At 43.5% G+C, this 12,982-nt stretch overlaps 1 protein-coding gene across 2 annotated transcripts in view; it reads right to left on the bottom strand.

Annotated features, from left to right (window-relative positions):
* ZNF365 (zinc finger protein 365) overlaps positions 1–12,982 on the bottom strand; it is a 414,409-nt gene that overhangs the window by 382,832 nt on the left and 18,595 nt on the right. Inside the window, exon 1 of one of the 2 annotated variants that reach the window (XM_086920086.1) lies at positions 769–892. The exons of the other annotated variant lie outside the window; for it this stretch is intronic. The gene's annotated coding sequence lies outside the window, so the exon portion shown is untranslated. Of the gene's footprint in view, positions 1–768; positions 893–12,982 lie in introns of those variants that run through there. 2 annotated transcript variants of the gene reach the window in all.

Below are 12,982 nucleotides of genomic sequence, written 5' to 3'. Positions count from 1 at the left end.
TTCCTCTTTACTAGATGAACAAAACATCTGTGTTTGTACATTTTTCTCTTGTTCCGGAGATTCTGAGTGGACACAAACATAGAATGGGTTTACATTGTATGTGTACTTCACCATAAGTGAATTTTTAACCCATTGTATATACCTACACCAGTCACTTTAATATCACCTCTTGATACATATAGTCAACCATCGATCCTTTAATTTTTCTGGTCAACCTCACTATATCAAAGGAATTTGGGACCTTTTTATGAATATTTGTTAATTCTACTGAGCACGTAATTGTGGATATGAAGTGGAATTGTTTAATGATAAACCTGCACATGCACTTTCTGTTGATCGAGGGTATTTAATGCAATGTACTTTACAGTGATGAGAAACAGCACACATAAAAAATTATAAAACTGTAAATTATTGTAAAATTGTTTATATACGAAAAATACATGATCTAGGTCACAATTTACACTTTTTCTAAATTAACATTTTTAATTTTGAAATTATTGTACCGTTTTCATAACAACAAGAAAACATAAGTTGTAAAATGGTGACTTTGATTGCCATGACTTGTATATGGGGATGCACAGTTTAGCTGCTGCTTGAGAGCAGTAAAAAGTTAAAAAGGTTCGAGCACTTGTGCACTTTGGATAGACACTCAAGACGGTGGGACTCTATGGTCCAGTAGAAGGCTGTGAAGCCGAACTGCGTAGACCGTCCTTTCAAACCTGTTTTTTGCATTTGGGTGTGCTAAATAAATAATTTTGAAAACCATACCTCTGTTGTGGTGCTGTGTATTCTCGCTGGAGGAGAAGGGTCAGCGAAGAGTTTATTCGTGTATATATATATTTCTCTGCAAAGTGATCCTTCGACTCCGGGCGCTCAGCTGTGGGTGCTCTGCATAGGGGCCGGATCCAGGCCCAAACGTACAATTTTCTCACAAAGGATGCGGCACACAAAGTTCTGAAATATTCGCAATTCAGTTTATTACTCCAGCTCAGAACAACGCGTTTCAGCCTAGAAACAGGCTTTGTTCACGGTAAGTGAGCAATCTTCTATGTTTACTATTTATCCCACCTGGCTGTTAAGGTGCATTGTGGGATTAGTGGTTCATAATTTCAACAATAACATTTTCAATATTCTGACATACAGTATTTTAAACGCATACTATATTTTTGACATGATAATATATTCACGCGCTGCTGTTACGCGCTGTATTTTGTTATGATATTCACACAATAGTATATAATAGCGCGCTGCATTTATGCGCCAGTCCTTGGCATTGTGGTATAGTACCAGTTCAAAGTTCAGTTCCCATGTACAAGTTTTACCTTGGGTATAGTACCCTATTTCCTATAGCTGTTACATGTTTTGCATTTGTTCTTTCAGTTCTGTTTGGTTTCTCCATTTTCATTCTAAATGTACATGAAGTTCTTCGTCAAAGTTCATCCCCCCCGGGCATTTTTGTTTTAAGTCTGATTATGAACTTTGATTCAGTCTGTCTCAGTTTACGCTGCCTGTTACCACCACGTTCATCCGTATTTATCATGTGTATGCCATAGTAGGACATAGCTCTCCAGTCGCTTTTTTGACAAACCGCCATGTGCTTCGCTGTGGCATATGACATATCTTTATTTTTCACAGCTCTAATGTGTTCTAAGATACGTTTTTTCAAAACACAGATGGCTTATGGCTGAAGCTGTTTTATTTCACCCGCACCTCCGCAATAACGCGTTTCACCCTGATCCCAGGGCTTGATCACATGACAGGATTTGTAATTTTTTTTAACCCTTTATAGCCACCCTTGATGCTACGTCTACACCATATTGAAATTGAGGCATGGACATAGAAGAAGTTTACACATTGTTTAACCACAACGCAGTCTGTTTTCTTCCAGTTTAAACCTTAATAGTACTCAGGCTGATTTTTCATGGTATGAAAAATAGAAAATACAATTCACATCATCTTTGTAGGTTTGCATGATAGTATAAATAGTATAAATATATAACAAGGCGGGTGCTTACCGCCGAAACGCGTCAAGCAGCCAATAAGTGATTAAAACTTATTTGGAATTCAAGATTTCACGGAGGCAGTGCCTTTCTTGTATGGTGAAGTTTGGAGTGTTCCTGATAGATATATATATATATATATATATATATATATATATATATATATATATATATATATATATATATATATATATATATATATATATATATACATATATATATATATATATATATATATATAGATATATATATAATTTCGTCAAGCGCAACTTACCAGGGGTAACTCTTTTGTGTGGTATTTTGGTACGGCTAACCCAGCCGTAGAAGAGCCCCACTGCTTATGGCGGACCTGAGGCGATACCAACCGGCGTACGCCGCTATCGGGACTGGAGCTGATAATGAAGGCAGCAACTTGTGACAATGAACATTGAGAACTGCACAGAAACCCACTGGGGTGCATATTAGGACTCAAGTTTGGTTACATGTGAGCAGGCTCCCTGGAGTAAAACAAGTACTAAGAGTTCAGGAGGCCTTGCAAAGAGGCCACGTCCACTGAGATGGGACATCCTGATTTAAATCAGTACATGGACTGTTGTGCATTTCACCATCCACAAGATAGCCTTTGATAAAGTGCAAGACACGAAACGCGTCAGGCTAGGTTGACAAGAAACATACTGTGTTTTCATCTTCGTTTGTGCAGCCTTATTTAAATTTCGTCAAGCGCAATTTACCAGGGTGATGGCTCTTCTGTAGGGGTAACTCTTTTGTGTGGTATATATATATCTATATATCTATATATATATATATATATATATATATATATATATATATATATATATATCTGTATATACTCATATTATATCATGTAATTGTAAATCCACTCATTCTTCAATACACCTTGGCATATATATATATGCTCGCTGCCTGTATCCTGTTACACGACCCCTGGTTTCTGCTTGGACACCTTATTTTCATCATTGCCAGAGGAGTGCAATTTTACCTGGACGGCTTCTGCTTCTGTGTGGACACGGGCTCAAGGGACTGCGAGGACCAGCATTCCCAGTTAGTTTTCAGCTGGTGCCTCTTCCCGTGATTAGCCCACCACCTGCTCTATTTAATCAAACCTCTTTTAGGCAACGCGGGACGCACGCGGGACGTGCCCGGGCGAAGGGCGGGACTGTCTGAGGCCGTCCGAGGACGAACGAGGCCGGGCTGGGCCTCCCCCCTTAGTTTTGAGTTAGGGTAAATTCTTGTTGTTTGTATTTTGGGCCTTTATACTTCATAATTGTATTTTACTAAATTTCTGGTGTATACTTTCTGTATCTTCCCTCGTGTCAGTGTCCTTAGGTTTTTAGTTATTATGGCACAACTTCCTAGGAAGGGTAGAAATGTTACTCTTTCTACTACTAGTGGGGCGGTTACCGGTACTATTGATCAATTCATTAAACGGGCAACAGTGGTGTTAGAAAAAGAAATAGCACTTACTGAGAAACGGTTGTCCCTAGATCTTTTAACTGGGAAGTTCTCCTCATTGGGTACTATTGGGTACTATTGGGTCAGTGGTCAATCCCGAACAACTCGGACCTATAGATGCCCTTGTCACCCAGAGTCCAATACCTAGTTCCCTGCCGGTGGAGCCTGAAAATTCAATGGTCGGCCCTATACTATGTTCATCAACAACTAGTGGTTCGAGTTGTAGAGCCTCCAAACCTCCATCGCCACATAGTTCCCCTCCCAAAGGCCAAAATCCGGTGTTAGCAAAAATCTTAAAACCAATGCTAACACTAACACTAGCAAAAGGAAGAAAGGGGGTGGTTCACAGAAAGGTGGCCCTGCCAAAATTGCAAAAATACAAACACAAATCTTACTCCACACTCCACAGTTCCGTCCCCCAGCCCGCATACGGCGTCCCCAGGCCCTTCCCAATTATCTCTCCAATGCAGCTTAAATGAGGGGTTTTTAGGAAAAATTGAGAAATTAGTTAAATCTCTGATGCTACCTCTATTGGAGAGAACGAAAATGGTTAACTCCAAACTAGAACAGCTTGAAAACTGACACGCTTGATATGCTTGCGAAAGTTATGGAGGACAAAAAGGCCACTGTTCCTGCTTCCAAAGCCCGGGGGTCTAGTGATTGCACTAGGGCTGTTAAACCGGGTATTATTGATTGGCCTGTTAATGGACTTGTACAACCATGTGTGGAGAAGCGCACTATAGCGAGTAACTCTCCAGGTTCCATTGGGAATAGGGGCACAGGGCAGGGGTGGCGGCTAGTACGCAGTCTGCACCGCATGTACAAACAGTAGTCACTCAGCCTAATGGGCACACTCCCCTGGGTAGTGAGGGTATTAAACAGCGGCTCCCCTGTGTAAACCTTCCCCCTGAGTCAGTACCATACACGATTATACTGGTGGGTGTACCAGGAATTGGGGCTGAGAACGTCATTTATTGGCTTAACAAGAACAGAACGCTCCCTCCCTCTTCTAACACAGAGATATTAAATGTGAGGAGAGTGAGTTGGGTGGGTCGTAGTATTAAGGATCTAGAGGGTGATTGTGTCATTGTGAATTTTAGAGACCCCTGGGTTGAGTATATTCGTAGAGAACCAAGATATGGGAGAGTGGGAGACATTCAGTCCCTAGGCCTAAACTACTTTTATGCCCACGAGAGTTGTGGTCCATCCCATCCACTACACTATCTTCACAGAGGGAGACTACATGTTGATAATCCCTCTGATAGGGTGGAGCACTATCTCCCTTTGACAAATCAATTTGATCCGATTATAGGCTTAGAGGGGGTGGATTGACTTACCAACCCTACTGGTGGTAATATTGAGACCAATTAACACCTTGGCTGCTAAGACGTTTCCCCTCCTGTGCTGATATTTATTGAATCCCATTGTTCATGACGAGCTCAGCTCGTCATAAGCACAGCTCCAGTGTGCCTCATGACGAGCTGAGCTCGTCATGAGCAGCGAAGTGGTTAAATGGGCTGGGTCCCATATGGAAGCCAACCGTGCAGGGCGAGGGATATTTTAGTGGATGCCAGAGCAGTGGTTTGTGTTGTTGTGGACAGTGGTATAACACCATGTGCATGTCTCGGGGAGGAGAATGCACTCCTGGTAGCGAATGTTCTGGATACGGCCAGGGTTGGCCGGATGGTCGGCAAATGTGTGGATACGTCGTGCTTGGGCTCCTCAGTTACAGAGATTCCCTTAGTGGGAGGTAGGCAACCGGGGTTATTCCCGAGGGAGTCTATGGAAACCCAGCCTATAAACCAGGACTCCTTGCTTAAAATCGTCTTGTAGAATATCGCGGGGCTAAAGAGTAAAATTGTTATAAGTGAATGGGCCGACTTTGTGGACAACAATGATATTTTAATCTTCCAAGAAAGCTGGGCTCCGGATCCAATTTTCCACTTGGGGTACATTCATTTTTATAAACCTGCTACCAGAGGCTTAAGGGGCAGACCGTCAGGTGGTTTACCTATATGGGTGAGGCAGTCGCTTGGCTATAGGCCAACTGAGGTAATAGTACACAACCCGGACATTTTAGTGATAAAGTTGTCTCGGCCCAACCAACAGGAGTTAATTATTGTTAATATTTATGCTTGTGTACTGCCTGGTGGACGGAGCCCGGGTATTATTATTAACGAGTTAGATCTCCTCCTTCACTCCATTGGGAGGGATTTGTTTGTGGTTATGGCAGGTGACCTAAATTGTACATTCGAACCCCTTTCTATTGAGGGGGACGATATCTTTGCAGAGGAAGATGCACTCTGGAACATCCCTCACCTAGAACTAAAACCCATTAAGAAGTGGTCTGAGGCTGCCTTACAGTGGCTGGGTCTCTGCCTTGAGTGGGGGTTGAGAGCCGTCAATGGTCGATCGTGTTCTGACAAAATTGGCAGGGCAACATTCAACAATGGTATTAACTCAAGTCGAATTGATTATATTCTTATTAAGGCTGAGCACTGGTCCCTTCTTGAGGGCATGATAATCTTTGCTCACCCCGAGAATGACCACAACCTGCTCCTTCTCAGCTTAAAAATCGACTGCCGGGAGAGTAATGGAGCCACCTAGATTGCAACTGCTGAGACCCTTCTTACAAATGATAAGCATAGGGTTAGGTGGAATAGGGTAGTAGATGATCCCTTAATCCTAGGTAGGGTCTCCCTTGAGGTCTCTACCACCTTATGTGCCTTACAGGCACTGGTTGAACAAGAGGATCAAATTGCGAATGTCAGTGCACTCCACGAGCAGCTCTTTAGAGTTCTGAAAACCCTTTTCTCCAAAAGTGCTAAACCTGGCAAACCTATATAAAAAAAACGGGGAATAAATTGTACAATAAATCGTGCCGTTTGGCATATAGTTCCCTGGTTAAAGCTTTAAAATCGCGATTCATTGAAAATATCAGGATAGCAAGGCTTAAGTATAAAAAAACACAAAGGCAGGCAAAGAAAGAGTGGGAAGATAAACATTGGCAGGATTTACTAGAGGCAAGTAGATTAAGAAACCAGACTTCAGGGGGTCATTACGATTGCGGTGAATCCGCATACTCTGGGCCGGCGGAAGCCACCGCCGGCCCGGAGGATGCGGATTCACTGCGCCGGACACAGAAAAGACCCCCAGCCAGATTAGGATGGCTGGGGGGTCATTTCTCCATCCGCCGCTTTTCCGCCGCGAGACCGCGGCGGAAAAGATCTCATATGGTGGCGGTGTCTATCAGACACCGCCAGCCATATTAGGATTAGCATTTTGTAATGCCTTTCCGCGGCGGCAATGCCGCCACGAAAAGGCATACGGTCTTTTCTTTGGGGGCCCGTTGCAGGCCCCCAGGGTGAAGTGGGGGGCGGGGGTGCACATGGGGGGTACCCATGGTACCCCCCTGCATTTTCATGCACGAAGCGGCAGGCACCGCGTGGTGCCTGCCGCTTTGTGCATGCAAATGCACAGCTTGCATTTTTAACATTGCGGCGGGTGCTGCTTCAAGCAGCACCCGCTGCAATGTTAAACATACAGGATGTGACCGCCAGGGTGGCGATCACATCCTAATTTGCAGGGAGGGACCGCCGCTGCCCCTGCGGACGGTCCCTCCTCCGCCATCCTAATAGGGCCCTAAGTTCTGGCAGATCGTTAAATTGGGAAGTACTGCAGAATTGCCAGCCCCCTCAAATCATGTGTCCGCAGCTGATTGGGTCGATTATTTTGAGTCGCAGTTTAGGGGCCATGAATCGGAAACAGCTTGCGTCTCTGGCGACTCTTTCATAAAGTCTTCGACCACGTGTCCCTCCTTAGTGTTCAAGTGCAAAGATGTAGAGAATGCACTTAGGTTGGTACAAGCTGGAAAAGCGGCAGGCATGGACTGCATTCCGGCTGACCTATTCAAATACGACTCTCTGAACTGGGTGCCATATATCACCTTACTAGCTAACGCCATAGCGAAAGGGGCTCCAATCCCAGACTCTTGGCGGGATCTTACCAATATTCAAAAAAGGGGATCGCTCGGCCCCGGGAAATTACCGCCCCATCAGTTTAATAGACGCCATCCAGAAAATTATAGCTAGGATGGTGTTAGCTAAAATTCAGGATTGGATAGACCTTGAGAACGTTCTGTCCCCTTTACAAGCAGGCTTTAGATCCTGTGTCAGTACGATCGACCAGGTGTTTAGATTCCTTTTAATTTATTGGAAGGTGGTTACTTTGGGTGGAGGTACTCTTTATGCAGCGTTTGTAGACTTAAAGTCTGCATTTGATTTAGTTCAGAGAACTAAGCTATGGGAGGCATTAGGAATTCTAGGAATGCCACGTGATCTTTAGGAAATAGTGAAAAGACTTCATGATGCAAATTTTGCACAGGTTAGGTGGGGTACTCAGGGGCAGGTTACTGAGAGATTTCCTGTCACCCGAGGTGTACGCCAGGGCTGTGTACTTGCACCAACACTGTTTCTGTTATTCATTAACAGGGTCGTGCAGTACTTTGCCGAAACACCCACAGACGCCCCAGACCTAGGTGGTACAAAGTTTCCGCTTCTCATCTTTGCGGATGACACCCTCATACTTTCTAAAACTCAGAAGGGCCTTCAGATCGCTCTAAACAAGTTTGAGGAATTTTGTCAACATAACGACCTACAAGTCAATGTCACCCAAACATAATTCATGGTGCTATCTAAAAATAGGCCGCAGTGTGGTCATGTTAGCATGAATGGTTATGGGTTAGAGCAGGTGAAAGTTATGACATACCTTGGGGTGGTATTGGAAAATAGGCTTAGATGGAAACCCCAGCTTGACGTACTTTCCTTAAAGTTTGCCCAGCTGACAGGGTGACTAATTAAGGAACAGAGATCTTCCATGACTAAAAGGATAGGTCCTGCGTTAAAAATATATAATGCTTAAATAAGTTCAGCGATCCTGTACGGTGCAGATTTATGGGCTTCTTCGGACCTTTCCTCATTAGTCAGAGTTCAAAACAAATTCCTTCGAAATTTGGTTGGTCTCCCCCAATCAAGCCCAATAAAGCTCCTGTTACTTGACCTAGGTTGCAATTCTATAGACGACATTGCCCGTTTTAGAACAGTAGCTCTGTGGAGGAGGATATGGACAACTCTGGAATTGGCACTTTTTGCAAATAAAATTTCGGATCTCAGATCCATGGTGGGTTCAGGCAACCTTCCTTGGTTTAAACAAGTAAGATCACTACTGGAAAATATGGGCCTAGGTCAGTTGTGGACGTCCCCTGAAAAAAGTGTCTTTCCCTCAAAAAGGGAGTTTAAAGCACTTTATTGGGCTACAATAAGACAAGAACTTATTACACAGACAGATTCCACCTCTTTGACTGGTAGATTTTTGGTACATAAGCTTGACCCCTCTTTTGAGGATTATTGGGATATCATCACCAAGAGTGGAGATAGTAAGTTATATCATCAGTTTAGGGTTGGGTCGCTTCCATTGAGGTCATTCACTTCTAAATGGCGTGGTAATCCTAACGAGTTTTGCCCATGGTGCAGGGACCAAAAAGAATCAACAGGACATGTTTTCTTTGTTTGCCCCGCATATCTAGCCCCCCGAAGAAAATGGTTAAAACCAATTTGTACTAACATGAGAACATGGGTTGGGCTGGAGGCTTTATGCCTACTGAGGACAAATACTACAGATCCTGTGGCCTTTGCTGTAGCAAAGTTTTTGGGGTGGTCATGGATTATTAGAGCAAAGCACCTAACAGGCATTGATCAATTGTTTTAATTGTTTTATAATTGTGTATATATTTCTTAGTACGTCTTTCGATTTAATCATGTTTTATTCATGTCATATTACCTGTTCTGTATTGACACTCTTAGTAGATCGATTTAATGATGTATTGTGTCTAGGATTTTTAATGTAACGCCTGACAGTTTTAATATGGGTATTTACTGTATTCTGCTTAGTGTTGAGCATTTTATGACTGTCTTTTTAAGATGAAATATTCTGAAATAAAGACGTATGAACTGAAAAATATTTTAACTTTACAGAAATACACATTCACTGGATGATGTCATCAGTGATGTCATTTGAGATCTCATCAGTGATGTCACTGACCATGTCATGAGTGATGTAATATGTGACATCATCAGCAGTGCATTGCGGGCGCGCGAGTTATAGTTAGCTCAACTAACTATAACAAGCGAATTTCTCTGGTTTTCTGAGTCAAATGTCCAACTAACTATAACATCCCTGAAACCTATTTTTTTTGTGAATTTCAAAGGTTTTTTAAATGCTAATTCCTAACTATAACATCTGTAAAACCTATGTTTTTTTCAGTGCATTTCGTAGGTTTTTTAAATGTTAATTTCATATTTTAATATTTATAAAACCTATATTTTTTCTATTTTTTGTTGTAATATTTTGGAACTCTATTATCGTTTTTTTTACTTTAAAAATGATGTAATGTTTTATAACTTCCCTAAAAAATATGTTTATATATTTTATTTTTTAGAAAACTGCAGACCCATACCTGTAGTGTAACAAGATCCATCACCACGTGAATCTTATCCGCCATATTGCTAAACTCGTAAATGATACGCATTTCGTATCCGACAGGTTTGTGGCACTGCTTCCCGCGTAACATCACATATGTATGAGGGTGAACAACCTTTACAACAAAACTTTTACAACGCACTACCATTACACTGCAGGCATTACAACGCAAACCATTACAACGCATTACACTGGGGGGCGCTCTAGGATAGGGAATAAGTTAAATTTTCTATCCAACACCTTCCCCAGTGTCCACGGGGACTGGAGATGGACTAGAAAATTAAACTTTTCACTATCCAGCACCCCAAAGCGCTATGCGTTGTAAAGGCATGCGTGGTAAAAGTATGCGTTGTAACGTCATACATCCACGTATGACTTCGCACCAGCTGCTACTTTGGTATCCGACGGCACGCAGTACCAAGCCACGCGTTACGTCATGTACATATTGGGTCGAGCCTGCTGCGCAATTCGTATGTGACGAGTGCACGCTGCCAGGCCCTGTGTTACGTCTTAGACGTATGGTGTCGCGCCGGGTACGCCATTCCATCATTTTTCTTTTATGGCTCAAAACTATATCTAAATAACTTTAAATAACTTTAAAGTGTATATGAGAGCAAGCAATAATCTAAAATATTTTAAACATTTATATATTTCTAACTGTAATAAACTTAGATTATGATAAATACATTTTCTCAAAATCCCGTTGGGTGCGGCCTCCTTGCGCGCTCGGTGCGCGATTGCCATGTGACCTTAAAAAAAAGCATTTGAGTAGTTCATAACATTTCCCATTTTAACAGTTGGAGGACCCCACCCATTTTAGTCATTCTCTCTACAGCGTTTGATGAGACACACCCCTTCTGCTTACAGCTTTTTTGAAAAGTTTTTTTGCTGCGTACACATATCTTATACTACACCAAACATGCAACGATCATCTTGATCAATATTCATGGTATGTACATTAGCCTTTCACGTGTGATGGCAATGCATCTGAAACGTCACATCAAAATACGAATGTGTGTTCCACAATGCCCCTGGTGTGTGTGTATGTGTGTGCGCATTATTGTGCTGCCTTCCGGCTTGGGTATTGGTGGCTCAAAGGGGTATCATTAGCCACGGGCAGACTGCACATCCTAGATCACATGTGACAAACAGTAAAGAGTAACGTGTAAATTTGTGTTGCAGTATGCTCAGTTGTCAAGCTTTACCAGTATAGTAGTGTGTCATATGTGAGACTTTCAGATTCACGTTTGACAATCATTGCTTGACTGTAATGAGCGTTTTCACTATGTATGACGTAGCCTCACTGCTGATCCTCCCTCCGTCCGAGCACATTCACATGTGTGCGCTTCGCGATAACAACACTTTCAACAATACCGCACACCATTGACATGCGTTTCTGCGCATATCCACAAGCTTGACAACGACATGCGATATTGTCCGAACAGCATCTCATTAGCGATAGTTGCCACCCTCCCGGTACATGCTCCATTCATGTAAATTTCAGATTGTGCTACGTCAAAACTGCAACAGGGACACACACATAAGTACACTTCATGGCCAGACAGGAACTGGACAACGCCCAGGTCCCAGGAATAATTATTCACACCCCTACGCTGGCCTGGCGTACGCAAGCCCAGCCCACTTTGTCTACGTATAAATAGAATAACGACGACGCCATATGTCCCAGTTCTTCCACCCTTCCTCAGGTGATATGGCCGCATCTGCTTTGCATATCACAATGCGCAATAAAAAAAGGAATCAATGAGGTGTACACCAACCTGGCAATCAAAACTCCATCTGAATTGTGAACACTGCTGGACGTGGTGTTTGGACACACAACAATGACAGCAGGTGAGCAGTGGGGCCTGGGTGCACTGGGGCTGCAATTGAGCGCAGTGTTGAGGTAGGGGTGGGGTGCATCAGCCTGGGAGCGCAGGTGCGACAAGCGATGTTGCCGTGCGTAATGATGTGATCTCTGATCTCATTCAGTCACATCTCTGTCTCATTTTAAGGACCTGCTGAACCGTACTGTAGGCCTGAGCCAGCAGGCACCGATGCCCTACAGACATGTGGCGTTGGCTTTTGCAACACTGTAGTGAGCTAATTGCTAATTGTACATGCACACAGGCTTGCGCCACTGCATTACACATGCACATTATGCTTCTAGCATGTGCTCTGTTCCTTTGTAAGTAAACGTTGGCATAACATTTTATTATTTAACCTTGTCTATTCTCGTGCTCTCCAACTCCTCTTTGAACCACAATTACCACTAACAGTTGGTAGATCGCACTTCAAGAACGAAGGATGCACTCTACTGGTGTTCTCTTTTAAGCTTGAAATAAACCTTCATTTACCTCAAGACGTTTCCAGTATTATATTATTTCTCCCTTTTCAGACACTGAGTTGCTTGCGCAAAAATGGGAGGAGCAGGTGCTCACCCTGTGACAATGCCCTGAGCATTCTGATGCCTTCCATCGTGGTATCAAGACACCGTCCCCAACCGGAGACCTGCTGTGCCACCCTGAGAGAGGCACCCCGGAGTCGGAGCTTGCACCGGCACGTCGTTGGACACACCGGTGGTGGCAGGTGAGCAGTGAAGCCTCTGTGCGAAGGAGCTGCAATTGAGCACAGTGCAAGGGAAGGGGCTGGGTTGCAGCAGCCTGGGTGCACAGGTGCAGGCAAGTGATGTTGCCATAGATAGTAATGTAATCTCTGGCCTCATTCATATCTGTTTCATTTTAAGGACTTGCTGGACCGCACTCTTTCTTGCAGACTCCAGCGTCCTAGACACACGGGTGACGGGAGGTAAACAGTGAGGGCTGGGTGCAGAAGGCTGACGCTTTGTCTCCTCCTCCCTCTGTTCTTTTCACTCTCTCTCCCCTTCTCCCTACCTCCCACTCCCTCTTTGTCCCATTCTCACTATCTTCCTTTCATTCTGACTACCTTTCTTTTTCTCTTGGACATGGCACACA

Source organism: Lissotriton vulgaris, chromosome 5 (genome assembly GCF_964263255.1).
Source record: "Lissotriton vulgaris chromosome 5, aLisVul1.2, whole genome shotgun sequence".
Lineage (NCBI taxonomy): Eukaryota > Metazoa > Chordata > Amphibia > Caudata > Salamandridae > Lissotriton > Lissotriton vulgaris.
This window is presented reverse-complemented; position numbering and strand designations above follow the sequence as displayed.